This window comes from Geospiza fortis, unplaced genomic scaffold (genome assembly GCF_000277835.1).
Source record: "Geospiza fortis unplaced genomic scaffold, GeoFor_1.0 scaffold53, whole genome shotgun sequence".
In the NCBI taxonomy this organism is placed as follows: Eukaryota; Metazoa; Chordata; class Aves; order Passeriformes; family Thraupidae; genus Geospiza; species Geospiza fortis.
The window spans coordinates 10313651-10336419 of record NW_005054305.1 but is presented as its reverse complement, the minus strand read 5'-3'; positions in this window follow the sequence as shown (position 1 = coordinate 10336419).

The following is a 22769-nucleotide window of genomic DNA, read 5'->3' as shown; positions in this document are numbered from 1 at the left end:
AGTTATTTTCAATTTGTATTTATTAAAGCAGAGGACAATACAAATATACAAATATAAAAAATAATTCAGGTGGAAGTGTGAAAACAGAAGCTAGAAATCCTAAACATGAAGTGAAAGGGTACCCAGTGAAACAGAAAAAATAATATTGCTGTAATTTTTGGCAGCAGCATTGACTCTCAAATTTCCAGATTTAAGTAAAACTCTTATTAATCAGAAGGAAACTGAAAATGGTTTCATCTTTGTCTTTCTTGGATTCTTACAATCTTTTTCTGAAAAAAACCAAAAAACCAAACAACAAAAAAATCAACACACCACCACCACCAACAAAAAAACCAAACCAAACCAACAAAAAACCCTATAGAGATTCGCACAATAATTAGACTTTTTTAACATTGGGACATTGGGTCTGATGTAAGATAAATATGTCTACCTTCTTTTTTTTTTTTTTTTGTCAAAAACATCACAACTTCTAGTCTGTTTTAATAGCCAAATTCTTTTGAGCCTAAATTTTATGTCAATAGATTCTCTATACATGCAGCCAAACTATAATCAGAGCCATGGTTTATTTTGAATCCAATTGGTCTGCTCATGAGCAGTAGTTAAAAACAGCAAGAAAGCAAAATCCAACCAAACCTCACCCCATCAAAAAAAACACAGCAAAAAAAGTGCAAAGGATAGGAAGAGAAGGCTTTTGGAAGGACCATTAGGAAGAGTGCTTAGTTTTCAGGAGACTCTCATGGGAAAGTGGTTTTTCATAAGCATGCTGGAAAGATTATCCTGCGAAGACAAGCATCTATTCATGAAAGGAGCCCTTCTCTTTATTCCAGCCATCAAAAACCTGAAACACATTTATAGTCAGCACATCACAAAGTAGATGAGACTGTAGTCAAATTTTCTTTTATCGTTTAAGTATATGATCTTGTTTGGCAGTGTTATACTAGAATGTGAATTCAGATTTAAGTCAAAACTTTGGCTTGCTACATATCTCAGCCTATTCTACTTCAGTATTCAAGCCTGACTGCCATCATGTCATTTTGCTTTTCATTGCTAACCCTAAGAGGAAACAATAAAGCTTTCCTATCTTACAAAGTTACCATTAATAAATTTAGATGCTGAAATGTCACTGATCATAAGAATACAAAATATTTTTCTAAAATAGGAGATTAAGACAGCATTATTTCTAAACGGAATATTACATGGTATTTCTGATAAACATCTCTGAACCAAATATAAATGCATGCAAAAGAAACCAGATTGTGGCAAGGCTGGGCACAATGAAAACCACAGAAGCACATTTGATTCTACAAAGCTCCTCTCCATCCCTTTGTTGAAATGTCAACAATTTTAGCATCTTCACAAGACATTTCAAAGGTATCTATTCCATTATACACACTGTACTGCATGACCTTAGGGCCCCTCCAAAAAGGAAAAAGTCTATATGGCCATACTGCTCATCCCTCTGTGGGATAGAATGGCTGTAATGTTTATGGAAGTATGCCACAAACCCCACCTGGCATTCTCCTTGGCTGGCTGGACTGTTCTTAATATGATCTTATAGCAGCTAGACCAAATCAAGGGACATTAAGATAAGAATATGAAACAGCCAGACATTTTGGTTATCTGAGGAAAGATTTTCTCATCATGGAGGAATCTAAGCTATAAATATGAGAAAATGGGAAGAAATCCCTATCACAGCACTTTTTTTCTTCATTAAGAAAAGGCAAATAGCAGTGTGAGCTACAACTGCTGCACACTCTATAACTCTCCTTGTGGGAGCTGCTCCAGTGTGTATCTTGGAAAAAAAAAATGATGACTGAAATTGGAAGCTAAAAATCCCCCACTTAGTCATGAATTTGACTTCAAAACAAATACCTTAACTGGGACTTAAATTGCTTTTTAAAAACTTTGCACTGATAAAAGTTTAAAAAAGTCATCATTTATTCTGAACTGAAAATAAAGAAAGTCTTCCTCTCCTAGAGGACCAATTCTGCAAAACCAAAGTGATTACATTAAGTGCTCTGGGTTTTTATTAACATCTTTATTTTCTTGCTTACTATTTGGCCCAAAGCTCAAGTGCAGGCTCAAAAGAATTACATGTTGTAATGAACTCAGTGGATCAGAATATGTTGGGGAGAATACTGGACAAGGCTGACAGTGCTGCTCACAGGATCCATACAGCAGGTGAAAGAAAACAAAACCAAAACCTAAGCCAGCCTCTGTTCTTGATCATCTGGCATTTTAAGCACAGGGTAGCACAGTAAGACATTGATATAAATTAAAACCCAGGCTTAGTCACCTGGATGTTCACAGTGATCAAGTGACCTTGCAGCTCTTCCTGGACACTACTGACTGGGAGAGAACCCTGGAGGATCTCAGAGCACAGAACCATGGACACACAGAGGCCACAAGAGAAACAGGCTCTGATGTAGGATCCTCACATTCGGCCTCCCCTAATGAGAATATCCTCTGCACAGTAACCTCACAGAGTACCTCATAACAAAGAGAAATAGAAATGCCTCCTCCCACTCCTGAGCATCCTGTGTCTCTGAGCAAGCACTGGGAGTTATTGGAGAAAGGACTGCTCAGGGTATCTCGCAGCAGATTTGAATATTAAACAAGCAATTTTATTCTGCTTGGCCCTGCAGACTATGAAGAAAATTGTTGCATTACTTTGGTTTGCCCTACATACATTGCTTCTCACTTGCTAAATACCTGTTTAACCTGCAGTTCAGGCTGTTGAAATAATTAATACATTGCTACATTAAACACAAATATTACAGCATTATTAAAATAAACTAACAAATCTAAAACTCCAGGACTGAAACGATCAGGGATGTTATTATGTATAAATAAATGCCTCAGAGCATGAGTGGGGTTTGTTTGTTTTTTTTTTAAACACAGGAGAAATACCAAAAGAGCAGTTCCTGTGCTTCCCCTTCCTAATCAAGCATTTCAGTCTGGCAATGTCAGAAGAAAGGTTGCCTTTGCAAAATTAATCTAGTCCCTTTGGTCATACCCATTATGGTACAGGCTTGTGATTACACATTCATGCACTGTTTTCTCCCTCAGGACCACTGTTGTATTCAGTTAACAGGAGAGTGCTCTGCTAAAAATCAGCTGGACAAGCTTCAATTTCTCTTTTGTTTCATCTTCCAGGGTTGATATGTGGTCCTGTGCCATTGTATTTACTGCTTCCTGACCATCCTTGCTCCAGTAACAGAGTCAGCATTCTCACTCCCTTTTCAGCAGTGCTTTTCACTGCAATACTCAAATGATTCACATCCACGAACTGATTTATTTCCTGAGCACTTTTCTGATTATAACTCCTCCTGTTCACCACGTGAGGAACTGGCTGGAAATTCGGGTATAAGTTTCCACTCACCTTGAGTGGGCTCAAACCAAGAGTTAATGAATTCATCTGAGCACCCAGAAAAAAAAGAACAGATGCAATCAGTGTCCATTTGTGGAGGTCTGGTTCAAAAGATTTATCTAGTGCTCCACAGAACTTATGGCAGGTATAGAATCCACATTCACAAAGGAAAATTTAGCTGTCTTGATCCTGAAACTCTTTTTCTGAACTGCCTTGTGCCATTCAGAAACTTTCAAATTTCACGGAAGATTAAAAGGCATTTTACAGAAAAAAACCCAAGCTCTGTTACTGCTCAGTCCAAATTCACTCCATTTCCCTCACCCACTCTAAGAAATTTGGTAATGTGCTCATTGTTTGACTCCTTCTGCTCTATCTTACTCTTGATTCTCCTTGTAGTCTCACTCCCTACACAACTTTTGATGGCAGAATAATTTTATTCTAAACACAGTCCAAATCCTGTTGAAATTTTGGAAAGATAATCTACAGACACTATCTGTAGACAAATCTGTAGACACTAAGTTTCCAGAATAAGCAATTTCGGCTGGTCACCGTAGAGCCTGGCACATGCCCAAATAAACATCTTTAAAATAAATTTAACAGAACTTTAATGCCGTTTTAGTGAAAATTCGTATTTTTACTCAATAGCACACAAATGGGGAAGGAGACTTTCTTACAGCATCATCCTTTTTTGAAAGAATACTTACATCTGCAGGAGCTGGGGACTGTTCATGCCTAAAATTTTTTGGGCATTTCTTTGATTTCTTTGGAAACCTTTTGTTGACTTATGCACTTCTTCAGTTGGGGACATTCAGTCAGTTTTTTTATATAAATCATATCAGTGCATAATTTTCAAAGGATGAATAGTAATGAAGTTGCATTTATGATGCTTAATTTGATTTTTAATTTGGCCTCTGTGGGTCAGTGCCTCAGAAATACTGCTGCTGCTGATAGGCATCATCATGTGAAGAAATCTGCATTCAGGCCAGCTGTGTTTATGTATCATTCACACTGCTACCATACAATGAAGAAAATCACAAATTTGACTCTAATTGTGGCAGCTGTGTTCAGTGAAGTGTCCAAATTAGAAGCGACCTATAAAAGACTGTATTACTTGTAAAAGGAATGTGCTCTGGGGCATTTTCCACACAATGGAATATTTCAAGTAAGCTTTCAAAACAAATAGGAGATTATATGTGAATAAAAATCATGAATGATGCATGTAACCATGAATGAACTTTCTGAATGTACCTTCATGCCCTTTGATAAAAAATATTTGTCAAAAGTCTCAAAAAATTTACATTTCAAGTTCCTGTAAAAGTGATTGAAGCAGGCCCTGACCAAAAAAAAAAAAAAAAAGAAATCTAAATAATAGTTTTAAGAGACAAGGGTAAGAATATTCTGCAAATATTAAAGCTACAGGTCTGCATACACTGAAAGAAAAAATGTCACTTCTGCAGCATAGACTGTCATGCCAAAAACCATTACCTCATCCAGAGATCTGAATCCAGGAATTCCAGCCAATTTGCTAGTCTACCTGGTGGTTTTGTCAGCTGTATGCTGGATTTGTTTATAAATTATATGTAAACTCATTTGTTGGGCCACACAGATCTCACTGACTGAAGGACTTACTGAAGATGCTGTGCTGGAATTAATGACACTTGCCTTGTAAAAACAAAACAAGACAAGAATATTCACATAAATTTTTAGACATAATTGTCTAACCAAAAACTAAATGGTTTTAGTTCACTTTTATTCAAAACACTGGATTCCCAAAAGTGTCAGTGTTTTCTATACATTCAAGAAAATAGATTTATGGAAATTTCAGCATTCTGTATTTTTTCTATTTTGGTATAGCGTGCACCACAATAATAACCTGGCACTTGCTTCACTGAGTGCCTAAAATTCTTACAGAATAAAATAAATTTAAAATGACTGAAGCCTCTCTTGACTTCCAAAAAAAAACCCAGAAAAGTTTTAAAATTTCTGAGTGAATCAGACTCTGACAAGATTTGGAATATGCATGTCCTGGTTCTGGGTTACAGCAGATTTGTTGCAGAAAGATTTAAATAGAACATTCAATTTGTGGCTTAGTACTTCAGCACTCCAAGCATTTTTTTGCTAACTCCCTAAAATACAACTGAATTCTCTATCTCCTAAACATAAATTCCACTCTTAAGTAGGTCATTAAGGTTAATTTTATGTAAAGCAACCCAAAATATGAAGAAAGCAGTAAGACATGCCCACAGACTTAGAAAACATGGTCTAGATGAAATCCTCATAATGGCACATTTTCTGCTTGAAAAAAGCTCTCCCAAAGACCTCTTAAAATAGGGTTTGGTCAAAATGAAATGGTAGTCCAAAGAGACCTCTGTGTCGTTTCACCTGAAACCCATATCAGTCTTTTTCAAAGGGTGATGGAACAAAAGAGGCAAGAATAGCAGATATTCCAGAGGAAGGATGAAAACTCAGTGGTACTGGGAATTTCAAGGAATAGCCTGAATTCGATCCTATGAGATCCAAGATATGAAATCCCAGCATGCCTGGCAAAAAGTACGAATTATATCAATAAATGAGTAACAGCTTGCTAGACAGTAGTGGCATCAGGAATAAAAGGAGATTATGGACAAATAGGGACTAAGAGCATGATGATGTTTCACATATGTATCCAGAAGAAAACCTTCTGGTCTACTTAATTAGTACTGACACAGCTGGAATACCGTGTCTGTTGTTGCCCAAAACATAATAAGGCAGTGACAGGCACACTGGGGAGAATTCAGAAGATATCAGCAGAAATTTTTAGATATAGTGCCTGGAAACACAACATTGTGAGGAAAAACTGGAACACTTATGGTGGTGAACATGGACTAAGGACAGAAAGGGACACATACATAGTCTACATATAAATAGAGTTGTTAATGAGGAAAATAAGGACAGTGTTATACTAAATTATCTAAGTCTGCTGCAATATTGATACATTAAGCACATAAATAATACTTCAATTCTGGGTACCAACCCACTAGGATGGCTGCACTTCCAGGTATTTTTTTTCCCTAGACTAATTAAAGACCCAAAAATGTAAATACAGGACTCTGAAATACTGTTATGCAGCATCTGGATAGAATTATATAAAGAGGTTCCTGGAAGGTTTTCTGAGGTTAGGACAAACCCTCAGCTTTCACAGCAGGAAGATGTAGGTGCTGGGTGTGGAGAGAGAGGCCCATAAACAAGTGCTATATTCAGATGTAGCTTGGGCTGTTGAAGGTAAACCAGAAGGTGTCTTATACAGAGGGCTCAAAATATGGAGCATCACCACCTCAGAAAGGGCTCTCATTCTGGGGCAGGTGTTCAGTGTGCCATTATGCATATTACTGCCAACTGCAGAACTCAAACCCTCCAGCAAAAGTGGCAGGATTCAGGGAAAACTGTCCTAAGTAAACTTCTGTACCCTTTCTGTTCAAGCCTGAGCAGGCCTCAGTCACATACTGTACGCTATGTAAGCTAACCTCTGCCTCACAGGAGAGGGCAAGAACATGTCACAGCTTCTGCTGAAGTTCTTGAGGTACATTCTACAGCTGCATCTTCAGAGAGCAACCCATGGCTGCAGTCTCTCTTAAGGGAGGAGCCTGGCTGGGCCATGTTGCTCTGCTGACTTTGTGCATTCCAGTCTTACCTGCAGAGAATGAAAGGCTGATAGGACCTCCTGTGCCTGAATAAGAGGCTGGAGCTTTCATTCACATATTGACTTGCCTCTTTTAAAAATCCTGATTACTTCTGAAGTTTGGTTCTATTTCTCTTTGGGCAAATATACCATGAGAACAAAATTAATTTTCAGTGTGCCTCTCTGTTGGCAGCAAGAATGTCTTGCTTTTTTGGTGTACTGTGTTGTCTCAATGGGAAAATAGCTTCACCAAAAAGTGATAAAAATGCAAGCAGTTTAAATCTAAGAAAAGGTACTTCTTTGAACTGATAAATGGTCAAAACAGAAGCTTTGTAAGAAATATATCTAAAGTTAACTTCTTTTTAATGGTTGCAAAATATATACAATATGCTCTCATGTTTGAAGAAAGGCTGTATTTTGCTGAAATACTGATTTCAGCTGCTTCATGCCCGAACAAAAGGCAGAGGAGTTTTTTTCCATTTGCAGTGCTGCCATTAGAATATCAATTTCAGGAAAAAGAAAAAAGAATAGAAATAGAAAGCCTGTAGTTTATAGGGAAACTCAGAAACTGATAGGCATACCTTTGCCTTGCTGCTTTCAAATCTTCAGCTACACATATTTTTCCAAACAGACCTAGCTAGTTTGCCGATTTAGTTATGTGTACAATTACAAAGCATTGTTGTGAATTTAGTCTCTGTTACTTTCACTACATTTAATAGACTGTTCTTGTTCTTTATGCTGCAACATTATTTCAGACCTCCCTGGATTGAAATGTAATCTTCTTGGATGTTTTTTCCTCTGCTGTTGTAATCACACACCATTCAATCATTTGAGACTCTTATCTACTCCTCACTCTCTTTGGCAGCTCTAATGGATGACCCTTGTTCCAAGTTCGTTCATTCCCCCTTCCCGATGAATGGCACCCAACAAGGCACGTTTCCATCTGCCTGGCAGTGGGTAATACAGAACCAAAACAGACATTTGCATTGCATTCAGCTCACTCAATGCAGTTGATCCATGGCAATCCTGCCTGACGTGTGTTCATTTGAGTGAGTTCAATTTGCAGCCTGTATTGAAATATGTTGCGAGACTTCCTGGCCTTTTTTCTTTTTTTCTACCAGATTGTTGTAAAATTACAAGTAAAAGACACATTGGAAATAGAAAACCCATATACACGTACACAAAGGTAATAATTTTTTACCTTTTAAGATGAACTAAAATATAGAAGCGCAGGAAAAAGAATTGTCTTTGCCTTCACATGAATGTAACTCGAAATGCACATTTCAATTCTAGTATGGCTAACATGACTCATAGAAAAACCTAAGGCCAGGATTTTCTCTCATGTTAAATCTTGATGGACCAGAAACAGACATTTGCTTATACAGTTTAAATCTTTGAGACCATATGTTAACAGAAATATATGCAAAGGGCACATGAATTCTATCAAAGCAAATCAGCAAGAGATACAGGGAGAAGAAAGAAAAGAGTGAGGAGAAAGGAAAACAATATTTCCATTACTTATATTAGACATTAAAAAATACATCATAGGCACCTCAGTTTATGTGGTCCAATAGTTTTAAAGCACAGGAGGCTAATGTACATGAAAGTATTTGGAAACTGAGCAAAATCAGAGACAAAGTATTTTCATTGAATGGTGCCTGAAGCTATTAATTGGAGAATATTGCTGCTTGACTATAACTACTCCAGCAAATACTTTTTTTTTCTTCTTCCCTTTTGGAAGAAGGCAGAGAAAAATGAAAGACTGGTGATGAAGATGAATGGGGCTATCACGAGAAGACTGAGAGTTCTGAAGAGGAAAAATCACAATATCTGCGGTTTTTGGGTTGTTCATGAAAGCAGCTGAGCTGAACAGCATTTCCCAAAGATTGGGAGAAAAGACTAAAATTTACGTGAAAGCAAAGGTGTGATTTGAAGCTTTTTTGCTTTTTACCATTTGTTTTGATGACCCTTAAGCAAGCAGTTAAATAATGTTCTGTTTTGAATAAATTACATCTGAGTTGCTTTAATTTGGTTGCAGGTATGAAAACAAAAGAACCAAAGATAGCTGAGATGGCGTGTGGAGGTAAAAGATGCACGCATCAGAAGTGAAGGCCTTCAAAACTCACAGAAAAAATTATTTCTTTCTTCTTTTACCTGAAGTGACTGAAGCATATCTAAAGTATAGTTAAAATGCAGCCTTCTCAAAGGCTGTAAGCATCAAGAGAAATAAGAAAAAATGGAGTTTCCTCTGTATTTCCCATTGCCATTTAACATGGATGGATGGATGGATGGATGGATGGATGGATGGATGGATGGATGGATGGATGGCTTCTATTAACATCACAGGAGAAATCCTAGAGTTCACAGAACCTGGTCCACTGTTCAGAGGTCTCAATCACACACCATTGCTCCATAGCCCCTCCACTCAATAGCCAACATAGAAATGTAGTATTGAGAAACCTGCATTAAGCATACGGCTTTCACATGCAGTATGGAATACAAGGTAAAACGTCTCAGCACAGTCATTCAAAAACCCAACATATTTAAAGAATTAAGTGCCCAGAGTTCTTTCCCAGAAACACTTATTGCAGAGCTTTAGCTGGTGCCCTGTTTCTCTCTTAATTTAAAGTACCTGATTCAGTGCTACACCAACAATAATCTTAAGCACACAGTGTGACTCCTGGGGATAGCTCTGTGCAGGGCTGGGAGCTGGAACTGATGATCTTTGTGCATCCTTTCAACTCAGCTTATTCTGTGATTCTGTGATCTCAGACCGCCAAAATACAGAAAGCTTCGTTCTCTGCTGAAGAACTTCCTGCCCCCAAAATCCAACCCAATACACTCTTCCTTTTTCCAGTGATGTTAAATTACATCTTAAACCGCAGCTGAGACCAGTCTATAATGTAACATCTTCCTGATTAGAATGACACTCACACATGGGAGACATCCAATTTTCCTCTTCTAGCATGAGGCATTTCAAAGCTAAGAGTGTGCTGCAACTACCCAGATAAAAGGGGCTGAAAATCATCTTTTTCTTACTGAGGTGGAGACCACTGAATGAATCCACAGAAGAGACTAAGGCCTCCAGGACTGAGTCCTCCCAGCATGATTCCTCCTCAAAACATGAGTGCTATATAAAAGACAGGTACCATGATTACTTTCTCTGATGAGTACATTTAAAAGAGTGCATAGCCTATCTCCTCATGGGAAGGGCCTGAATTCATTATTAATTAATTCAACAGTTATCCTAGTGTATTAGTAATGTGTGGTGGAAGTACTACAAATGCCTTACCAAGCTGCATCCTTCAGCTGCTCTTTAAAACCATTTGAAAAGTATTTTTCTCATAATCAGAGTCATTAAAATGCTCTTATCAGCAGAAGAATTGCTGATGGTGTTCACTCTCTGCAACTGGAAAAGCATTAGAGGCTGAAGTCTCTGAACACGGTTTTGAATGGTGCCAGTGTTAAAATTTGTCTTAAACTCTGTCAGTGCTCAGTGTGAAAAGAAACAATTTAAGAGTCAAATATTCCTATAACTCCTGTCAGTGCCTCAGAGTGATGTAGGTTCATTCCCTTAGTGGTCTTCTTTTTGTAGAGGGAAGGCCAGGACTGAACAGTCTTGGGCAGGGGTAAGCTCCTGGGAGTTACTGCTGCAGCTCCTCTTCCCCATTCCCAGTCATTGAAGTCAAGCACTGGTATCATAAAATCACAGTAAGCTGGAAGGGTGCAAAAAGTGATCTTGCCCACACGCTAAATTGAATTTTCCAGGACAAACTGAAAATTCTTCCCTCTACCCTTGAAAAGATGGTTAAAAAAGAAAATAAAAAAATTCTTATCATATGCACTTCCAATACACAAGAAATGTAATAATCAGGTCCTTTATGAGACACTTAATGGTCTTTTACCATCCTTGTAAATCATTCTTCAATGCTAAACAGCCAAACTCCCCAAAAGGCAGAGTATTTTCAGACTTCTCTCATTCCGATTTGTGTTTACTGACATCTACTGGCTGCTCTGACTCATATCTCCATTTGCCTGTGGAATGAGAGAGGTGAGTCCATTTGGCACTGCTCAAGTCCAGCTACTTTGGTAGCATCAGCCACAAAAGGGGAATCTGGCCCTTCCTGTATCAATGTATAACACAGACAACCTAATTTGCATGTACTACTTCTAAAAATGATCGTTCTAAAAATATAGTTCATTAATAAGCTGCCTATAAAAACACCTCAGGTAAAATGACACACTGTGGAATACATTTGCCAAATTCATCTCTCCCTAAACACTTTGCTCCTTTGTGACACCCAAGCAGAATCCAAGGAGAATCTTCCTTTAACCAGGCTACACACTTTTTATAAAGTAACACTGCTTGCAGCATTCAGTCAATAGAATTATCTATTGGACCACAAGAATTATTTAAATGATGCTTCTTTCACAGTGTATTTTGCCAACAGATACAGAAAAAGATCATTCAGTATAATGAGATGATTCACTGATATCTATTAACTCTTTAGGCAAGAATACTCCAGCTAGTACCCTCAAAATAAGGAAAAAAAAAGGCAGAAAATAACAAGTATAGACTGAAAAACAACTAATGTTAAATTTATGCAATGTGATAGATGTTGCAGGAATTTTTTCAATTAAATTCTCAATGGCTTTGTCGCCTCACCTGAAAGACAACAATTTTAGGGAAGGTTCATTGCACACCATTCTATTGTGCCTTGGTATCTTTTGAAGGTAGTGTAGGAGGCACCACTGCTTCTTGTGTCAAAATCAGACAACTCTCTCTGAAATAGCGCCTGAAAGGAGAGGAAGTTGGAGTTGGCTCTTTGAGCTAACACAGCTGGTCAATATGAATGAGAAAATTTGAATCATCTTTAAAGAACTTCAGAATCACAAATTTTCTTTGCTATAAAAAATTCTGCTAGGACTTGAATCAATCTTCCAAGAGAAGTATTCAGAAGATTAGCATTTAATTTACTTCTAAATCAGCTAAAGACTTCACAAGGATGTTTCGCAAGGTTTCAAAGGAAGCAGTTTATCTCCAAGATGAATTTAAGACCAATTGATGACTCAGTCTATAATATTTTCCTACCAAAACTGACTGTTCTTCTAAAATCAGCCAATGCTGTCTGATGACATCAAAAGTTGAGCAAGTAGCAAGGTTCATAACAAAGTGTCATTCTCCCATTACCAATGAGGAAAGAATTCTGGTTTCCTGAAATTCTACATTTTCCTTCCTCTCTTGCACACTAGTCTTTCAATAAAACTATCATAGACATTAAAAGTATTTACCTCCATCACTCTTCCTTAAGTAGATAACTTTTAAAATATAAACATAGAACACTGGATAGGTGTCTGCTCTAAATGAATTATGCTTTCGTGAGGTTTATTACTCAGTGCAAGAGTTTTAGATTCCTGGATTTTTTAGGTCAAATTTCCTTATTTTATAGAGGAAGAGTTAAAAAGAGCCCCAACCTCTGGTGGATGAATAGATGAAACAGAATACTTTTTGATAAAGTGCAATGCAGAAGAAATATGCATCAAACTGAAGGCAAAATATGGGATTTCAGGCAAAAAAGTCTCATAGGAACCCAGGAGATATGAAGAATATCTGAATAGACACCAAAGAGTTGGACAGTTCACTATCAAAAGCAGTTCAACTTCAGTTCATACATTCATAGTCTAGAGATTAATAAGAAAAATTCGAGTTATATTTCAATAAACTGAAAATGCTTCTTGGTATTCTGTACCATATGCTGTTAAGGAGGTTCCAAAATTCAGTTATTACCCTCCTTTGAATATATACCAAAAGGTTTTACAGGGTTGAACAACGTTGAATGCCAGATAATTCTCATGGTATTGCATTGCCAAATAATATTCCTTTTGTTCCATTCTGTTAGGGGCTACCTGAGATGGCAAGGGCAAATTAGGGAACTTAGTAATATCAGAGATAAATGCTCCCTTTAAATATGGAAATGCATTCTACAGCTCCCAAAATAAATTCTCAGATGAACATGCATCATCCTGTGAAGTTCAATTAACTAGTGTTTGGGTTTGTTTATTTTTTTTTTAAACAGCAGCCTTTTTGGAACACTCTATAGGAGCTCCTTTCATTGGCCATTGAAATGTTCAAGATCCAATTTTCTCTCTGAAAAAGACACACTGGTTTCTGAAAACTTAACTGGTCAAATCTTTTAGCATGAAATGATGAAAAAGTTAAAACCAATATATTTTCATTAATAAATATCCTTTCCACATAAGCCTTTTAATAGAGCTGAATGAGAGGTAGTTCACTAAACTGGAGTATCAAGCATGCTCACACTCATTTTTATTTTTAAGTAAATTTAATTCTGTCATCTAATCCTTTCGCTACATGGCTAAAAAACAAAACTGCTGTCCAGTACATAATTCAAGTTTTATTTTTAAGTATAAAATGCTGTGATAAAAATTCAATTGTTACAATGACAAGCATGAAGTGCTACTCTTCTTTACTGCTGGAGAGGGACAGACACCACTGGCTTGATCAGCCTTGATGGTTCCTCTTGGAGAGGTTGTCAGAGAAGCACACAAAAGAACCATAAAGCATGGTACCTAGATCACCAGCAGCAAAGAATTAATATTTCTCACATTTGAGACACATAAGTTCACTACCATGAATAATGTATTATTATAAGCTTCATAAAGGAAATAACCCATAATAATAATTTTCTGTTTTCCTACTTTCTACAAACTATCCTGAAACTTTCCCCAAAAGAAAGATGATAAAACAGAGAGGCTGCATACCCTGAAGATCACCAGCACCTTGAAGATGTATTAAATAAGAAGAAAAAGCATTGCAAAATCAAAGGCCATTGCTAGTAACCCGGTGCTCTAAGTTCCCACCTGAAGAACACCAGCACTCCCTGAGAATCCAATCAACACAGCTCCTGAGTTTCAATCAGAAATTAGCAAACAAGCAGCTACATGGCAGATCAGGAGGTAGACACTGCTTAAAGAAACACTATCACAAGGTAAGATGAAAATGTAGTGCTTGGCTGGATATATAAGCTAATCCTAAATGAACTTGGTGGAGTACCAGAAATGGTGAGAGGGCATAGTATATCCTGCTTTATAAAGGGTTACTTCAAACCTAGACCATCTTTGCTTTATTATACAGGCAACATTTCATTTTTTGTCAGCAGATAAAGCATATTTTAAAGCAGGAGCAGTTATTACAGATATTATATAAATTTTAAGACTATCATGTTGGCATAAATGAAGGTAGCAAAACTATCTCTTTTTAAGTCAGTTGGTATTTTAGCCTTCTTCAAAGATGGAGGTTTACAGACCACGTGGGATAATGAGAAGGAAAGGGGAATGCTGTCCATCCCTTACTGAAACAGGATACATTTTCCCACTAGTGCAAGGATCTTTGCCTATTTGTGAATCTGAACAGCTGAAGATCCAGTAAGGCAAAAAACCCAAGTAGTTACAACCTACCACAGATTTCTTGGGGTAGGGTGCCTTCTGGAATTGCTAGACCATGTAAAATTACAGATTAGCTTGCTTACTCACCCATTATACCAACACCCCCATTCTTGACTGTTGTTATTTATTAATAAACATAACCTTGCTCTAGAACCATTTATTGGTAAATCTCAAAGCACTTTTTGGTACTGGTATTTAGTTAGCTCTTTATTCTTAGAGATGGTGAAGTACAGGATAAACTGATTTCTTTGGTTTCTCTGCAAGATACACAAAGGGGAAGGGAAGAGAGTTGATTAAGGGACTGTAGCATTAAAGATACTACCCAAGTAGCAAAGTTATTAACTTCAAAATTGAAATAATTCTCCTTTCATTCATCCTCACCAAAAATCTTTTTACACTTCCTGAACGACCAATGAATGTCCCATCTAATTTCTACCTAAGGACATGCAGTGTCTTTTAGAAGAGTCCTAGTTTCCTTGGGCAGTAGTGGGAATGACAAACAGATTCACAACTGAGCGATAACAATCTAAAAAGAATTTGTTACCATGGTTTGATTTCAGCAAGCCATGCAGCACTGTATTGAAAATATACAGTATTTCATCACCTGATTTACAGAGTTGTAAAGAGTTACAGAATGAACTCTAGCATGTGTCTCATACTCTGAATGCTATAATATTTCAAAAGATGCCTCTTGCCCGTGTTTATTGCTTCTCAGTGATCACAGATGAACAATATCATAGTCAGGGAGACAGCTATTATTGTTAGCCCTGTAAATAAAGTCTGGAGTTTGAAAAGCAAGCTGTGTTCATCGTGATCATTTATCAGCAAGATTTTGACATTCACAACTTCATTAAATAACTTTATCCATGACACAGGACAGACCAATGTTCTTGTTATCCTGCAAGGCATCATCACTATCAGCATCACTGAAAGCATAGAGGTTTTCAAAAGAATGACTCTTATTAAAAGGAAAGTTCTTCAATTTAGTTCTGAATACACACACAGAGCAGACTGATGAAGAAAAGATCATTTTAGAAAGCAAAAAAAAGCAACCATCACCAGTCTAAGCCACATTTTAAAAATACAGACAGTATTTAATCCTGTTCCTATTGTAAATGGCATATCAAAAGTCTCAGTAGAGCTTATTTGTGACATTACTAAAGACAGCTCCCACGCAAGATTTTAGGATCTAAGGTAGACCAAAGAATCTCATTAATAAAACCTATTCTTAACTAAAACCAATAAAATATATGATTCTCACATGTGTTTTAGATTTATAATAAAATGGCACTCTGAGAGCCAAATTAAACCAAAATTTTTTTCAGAATATTCGAAGATGACAAAAAACTTTCGTGAAAATGTTTATCTAATCTAAAGGCTATTTTATGTGTTCACATATACATATATATATATATATATATATATACATATTTACAAGTTTAGATATTATATTGGATCAGAGAATATATTTCTGAAGAAAACACTGAATATACAATGCATTGACATATTTAATATCTCAACTTAGTATGAATTCTGTGATTAAATTGCCACTATTTTTAACTTCAAAAATGCAAGAGGACACATACAAGAGGACGTGCAATTGATAGCCCTATTGAATTTCAAAGCAGCTGGGAGGTATGGGAGAAAAGAAATTAAGTATACCTGTGTGGATCCTCTCCACTTCTCATATTTCTCATGAGATATAAGAATATCTGGAGCTAATTTTTTGGGCAGGACTAGGTAGGGATACAATGAGAATTAGCTAAAACAAGACTTTAGGAGAAAATAAATCCATGATGACACCAAACATCAATATAAATTCTGAAAAAATTGCCATTTCTCCTGTGCCAAATGGAAGCTTTACAAAAGTTCAGTTTCTGTACCTGCAGAGCTCTTCTAAGAAGTGTCTTAACGGGGGTAACTGGGGCCAAGCACTTTGCAGCATGACACTCTTCATTGACAGACACTGTGGAGCTGCTCCAGAGTGAACCCAGTGACTGAATTAAATATTTGGGATAAGCTGAGAGGAACATGTTTCTGTGTGAAACACAGCCAGAACCAACTGCTTGTGCAGTCTGCATTCAGCAAGAAACTCACTGCTGCCTCTTCAGTTCCCCTCTGTGGTACCAGTCACCAAGAGGAGCATGAGCTTCAGTCTGGCTCACTGAGTATGGCTCCCTGTCTTGAGCTTACAGAATACTGCTAATAATTCTCCTCATGCTCATCTGAGAGTCCTATATGCCAGACACAACTCTTCAGTGAATGTCATGCTCCATAACTCATGTTTTCCAGAGGTTCATGGCCCTGGCAGATGGGACCTGCCATGCTGAAGTGCAGCGGAGTGTGAACTGCCAGCTCTGTGCTTGAAGAAACCCCAGCAGAATCCAAATTTTGCTCTGCTACAACCTAAGCCCTCTCCATCAAATGACCAACCTTGCACACATGAACCATGCACAAGCACAGCATGGGGCACATTTCTGCATACATGAGGTGCTCAGTGTTAACGAGAGCTAAATGGAGATATCTGCTGAAATTCAAAATTCTATTTAGAAGTCAAAATCATGGAACTAGAAAAATAATGCCAGTAGAAAAGGCCTAATGGAAGTCATTAGGCTTCTAACTGGCAATTTTGAAGTTATATCAGCTTGCTCAGGGTCTTTTCCAGTCATATTATGAATGTCTTCAAGCATGGAGATTTCACAAGCTCTCTGTGTAACCCACCCTCCTGTCTGACTGCCTTTAAGGCAAAGAACTTGTTCCTTATGCCTGGCAGTGATTTGCATCCATTGTTTCTCATTCTTTCACTGCATACCTCTGAGTCTGTCATCTACCATGGTATATCTGAAGTCAGAAAACAGTTTTGCTCTCTGCAAATGGTCAGGAATAAGATCTGATTCGGAAATATTTTCAGACTTTACTAAGGTTTTCCTAGTCTGATCAAAGCAGTTTATTTAGAATCCCTCAGCGACTAAAACATAACCTGCAGCTTTCATTTTACAAACTATTACACAGATTGAATGCTACAATATTTTTTCTTTGCAAAATACGCTATTGGCAAGTATATTTCTCTTTTTAATTGTGCACAACTTGAGAAGTGGTGCTAAAAGACATTTTTAAGCATTTTTAATAAAAATCTACTAAACTAGCTCCATATCACATCATATGTGTTCAGAACATCTGCATGGTGAGGAGAGGGTCAGAGCAGCTCTGTCACAACTTACATTGCTACCAGAGGGGTTCATCTAGGATGACTACCTCCCTAATGAACCAGGTGTGGTGAGCTGTACATAATGAAGGGGGTAGCACAGGTTAGAAAGGGGTAAGAGCTCCTTTTTCTGGACCAACACACTCAAAGAAGCAAGTGCTTCTTCTCCAAATCATTAACTATTAAATGCCAGAAGAGAGGCATTGGTATCTCCACCAGCTATATGAATGTTCTTTGTGGCAAGAAATAAGCAAAACTATAACTCCGGAAGATTTTTGAAATTTCATTCTCTCCTCAATCTGAATTGCATTCCTCTCTGTAGGCTGGGGAGAGCAGAATGGGGTGTAAGTCACAAGTCAACAGATTTACTACAATTTGCTGTGTTCTAATAGTAAGGTATTGGCACAGGTAATTTTTGGATCAATTTTCTTACAATACACATTTCAGTACAAACCTGCAGTAATTCTGTTTCAGTAACTGGCATTGTACTAGTGGAGAAGAGCTGTTATTTAGTGAGGATTCAGACATTTATTTAGTTACACATTCACAGTTCACTCAGCTGGGTCACGAGTGCAAACCACAGTGTCTGACAGAAAACCTACAGGGTGCTGAGGCTTTGCCCCAAAGAAACAGTGGAGAAAATATATTCCAGAAGGGTCAAGAGAGAAGAGAAAAAAGATAAGAAAACAATCACACACATAAAGTGGATGTTTAAATCTTTTTCCTCCTGGAAATGTAAAATGACAGTTCGGGTGAATGGCTCTCACATGATGCTGTCACCCTTCATTCTGCAGCCCTGGGTGAATGACGTCTAACAGAAAGCTCTTTTCACCTCACCTTCAGGGATTAGATTCTTGGAGCATACTTAGGTAACTTCTAGATAAATGCTCAAGGCATTCAAATCCGTAAAGCAAGGAAAAGTCTAACTGAAAAATGCCTCATGGTTTATTCCTGTACACAGCTAATGCACTGCAGTGAATAGTAATAACTATTGGCTTGTACAACCTCATTAGATCAATAGGCAATACATCATTGTTCTTTCTTTCCAGTAAGAAAATGTAGAAATGAAATGGATGATATTTAATATACTGTTATTTACAATGTTATCTGCATACAGCCCATTCCCAATATGTATGACCACCACTAAGTATCTTCCTCAGTACAGTTTTCAGAACTGGGCTTCTATGTGGCAAGGTCCTTGGCAAAAAGATGGTATTATAGTGTTACACAGAATAATCTATTTTTGCTTATTGGAAGTTCTGTTAATTTAAAAAGTAATTGTGCTTCCATCTTGCATTGAACCACATTCTTTTAAAAATCCTACAAATCATACCTGCTCAATGTATGCTAGGTCAACCTTTTGTTATGCCTTATGATGACATCTCATACAGAGGCTATTCTGTGCTGGTCAGATGGATACTGGGAAGTCAAAGCAAAGCAATGCAGCACCACCCAAAGACACGAAACCAAATGATCTAAACCTGATCGGAGTGTGTGCACTATAATTGCATTAGCAGGATTCTGTAATCTCCTAACTCACACAGCTGTGCTTCTTCAAGTGCTTGGGCCATTCTGTGCACACACTGTGTGCTGGTTCCTGACCTGATGAGTCCACAGGCTGTAAAAATAAAGTCATAAATGGAACATGGGAAATAAAGGATGCAACATCCTCAAGTCCCCAAAGCCTGACATGAGCAGGTAAGCATATGCTAGACCATGAGGGCTAATGAAATGACCAGGTACAGGTTTTACTTCTTTCATGCAGTTTGTTGGGATTTGTAATTACTTTCTGTATTGATTACTAGGCAAAGACACTGATGAAGGCTGCATTGGTAGTGAGAGTATTAAGAAGTAACTTAAGCTAAAACAAGGAGTACCACTAAGCAATATCATCACTGGATTATAAAAGTTGTCTCTCTCTGTCCTACATATAACTATTCTGCAAGACTACTGGAGATATTTCTTTCTGTACTAGTCAGATTCTTCAGTAAAAATATTATTTATTTAAAACCTCTTTATCATAATGAAAAGCAGAAGTTGCAGATGAGTGCGCAGACAACCCTCCAAAAGGTCAGACAAGTCAAGGCTAGCATCCAAAGGAGGAGGATAGTCAGATTCCATGGCAGGAATGTAAATGTATCAGTTACATGATGTAAGTTAAGCAGTAGTTCAGCAAATTTAAATCTCAATAGTGTCTAAATGCTGCAATTTCATTTCTACAGCAATAACAAGTATTCAAGTCCCTCTGTGGATGAGCCTTGTTATCTGCTGTTAGTACTAACATTTTAGAAGACAGACCTGTGTGGATGCCAGAAACCACTCTCTAACATCAAAAAGAAGTTTTAGTTTATTTGTTTCCTTCTCCAGAAATACATGTTTGTTTTATAGCTATTATGGTTCTAAGATTATTACTTCATGATAAAATTGATGTATTATCTTGAAATTTAGGACATGTGATGGCTGGTGAAAAGTGTTGCAGACGTCTTAAAATTCCACTCTAAAAACCTCAAATTATGGAAATGTTCTAAATTGAGGTTCTTTGAAAGGCTAGGTAAAGAGGAATGCACTGAGTGCATGAGAAAGGTCTTTTTCCAGCCAGCAGAGTGAGACTGAAAGCCTAATTTATCACTCACATTAATACAGTAGATTAGCATGCTATGTGGCATACATTTCTCAAAGCCCAAAAGTCACTGTAAATTATCAAGACAGCCATTCAGGTAAGTCAGCTAATGTATATGGACATAAATATATGTGGGGAGAGGAGGATGGTGCCCTTCTGAGCACAGTGCCAGCCTGGGGAGAGGGGGCACACACACAGAGAACCATGACCTTGCCAAACTCCCCCAAACCCAGGGGAAGAGGGAAGGTCACAGCACACAATTTACTCTGGCTCTGCCAGCCTTCATGGCTGGTGACAGCTGTGGCAATTTCCTGAGCTGCGCAAGGTTCCTTGCCAGCAAAGGGAAGGGGGTTTGGGGTCAGCTTTCTCATGCAATAAGTGGAAATAGGAACAGAAGATACAATCAGAAGAAAAAAGGGTGTAGAAAGCTCTTGGCTATATCATCCAAATTGACATCCAGTGCCCATAAGAATTCTTTATCTTTGCTTCAGAGATATTATACCACCATACTAGCAATGTTGCTCAAAATATACCTCTAAATATTATAAACTTATTTGCTTAATGTACCATCCATCTTCTGGTTATCTGTCAAAAATATACTACAATTATTTTGGTTACTTCCAAGTAATTTTTTTTTCTGAGTTATTACACTAAAAATAATAGGTCTTTTCTGTTTGGTGATCCAAAATATTGGGTGAGTACAGAAAACACAGTATAAACCTCAGATGAGCATTTGAAGGGAGGATAGTACCACTCCAAAATAAAAGAATTTTCTATAAATTGTACAAAACATTTTAGCTAGATTAGCAAAGAGTTTTGCCTAACCCACTCTGGAAGTTTTGGCAAATGACCACTGAAAAAAATATTGCCCGCATCTGCTCTTGTATTAATTTGTGCTCGATAAAACCTAGCTGCACTTCTGCCCAACAATTACATTTGTACACCCACTGGATTAATGTGATCCCAACTACTGACATGTAGGCTCTCCCAACTCCTCCTGCTGTGTTAATGCTACACAAGAACACCTTTCCTGCACTAAATCACAACCAAAACATCCATTTTTGCTCATACTTCAGGAGAGGTCTTGGACTGGGATAACAACTGCTGACTCCCTGTAACCTTGGGCAGATTGCCTCACCCTTGCATGGCTCATTTTAATCTTCTGTTCAACATGAATAATAACACTGGAGAGCTCCTTAATGTCTTTGGATGAAAGACTTAATATAGTACAAAGTATTTGTATTTAATATCAGAATATAGCTTTCACAGTAACATCTTATATGGAGTGGAAAATGATGATCTTATATAATCTGTTGTATACGGACACTGACAGTTTATCCTTGAGGGTCTGGCAAGAAATAACTATGAGAAGGTAATGGCTGTGAAGAATATTTTTCTCTGTTCGTGACACATCCCCTAGGACACAAAGGTCTCAGCAATTAGTTTTTTTCCTCTTTTGAGAAAAACACATTCAGCACTATACAGGAAATACTGTAGTCACTTGGGGAAATGCACCAAAATTGGAAATGCTGTTCTGTATGGGCAGAATTTTTTCTCATTCCAGGCCCTAGGTAGCCATATGAGCCCCTTCCAAGATAAGCATAACGAATGAGCCAATAAATAGCCACAATTTTATGTAAATTTCCTCAAAGGCATAAAAAATTTAATTCTGGTTGTATTTTGAACACAATCCAAGCAAGAGCTCAGATTCAAACTCAAATTGAAACAGTACATCAGTGCAAGTCTACTCCCATTCAAAGTCTACACCCAGGGCAGCTCCTGACTGTGGGTTAGTTGGAAGATTCACTCCCTCCACCTGGATAGGAGATGCACACAGGCTGGCCCATACCCCTCTGGACAGCATGTGGCTGTGCAGGAACCGTGCTGGAAGGGTTTTATGAGGTATGTCACAAAAGCAGAAGGAGTTTCTAGCCTGTGAGCTTTACACTACAGTCATTTTTAAACTGCGTGTCCTTGCAAAGCACCAACCTACCAGCATCCTTCGAATCCATAGAACATATATATGGGGACAAGAAATTCTCCATATCTAGACCTCCAGCTAATGCATAATGAGGCAAGCCCTAAGTCAGACTCCACCAGCATGGAGTGTGTTGAAGGGAAACCCCAAATGAACATTTATGGAAGTGCTTCACCCTACTATTGGGAGAAAACAGAGCAGCTTATAGCTGGATACCAAGCAAATATTTGCAGACTTGGGGCTTTAATGAGTTTGCTTCAGTCTTCCAAGTCTTCTCTTCAGAATATGTCTCCAAAGAGAAAGTTTAAAACAGAAGACAGAATAATCTCTGGGACTTTGATGTATAAAAATCAGACCTGAAGACAACAAAGCATAAAGAATGTACAACAAAGTGCAAACCCTTCTAAACTAATAACACTGAAAACACTGTCAAGCTGAGACTGTGCTCCTCTAGGGTATTTCTAGATATAT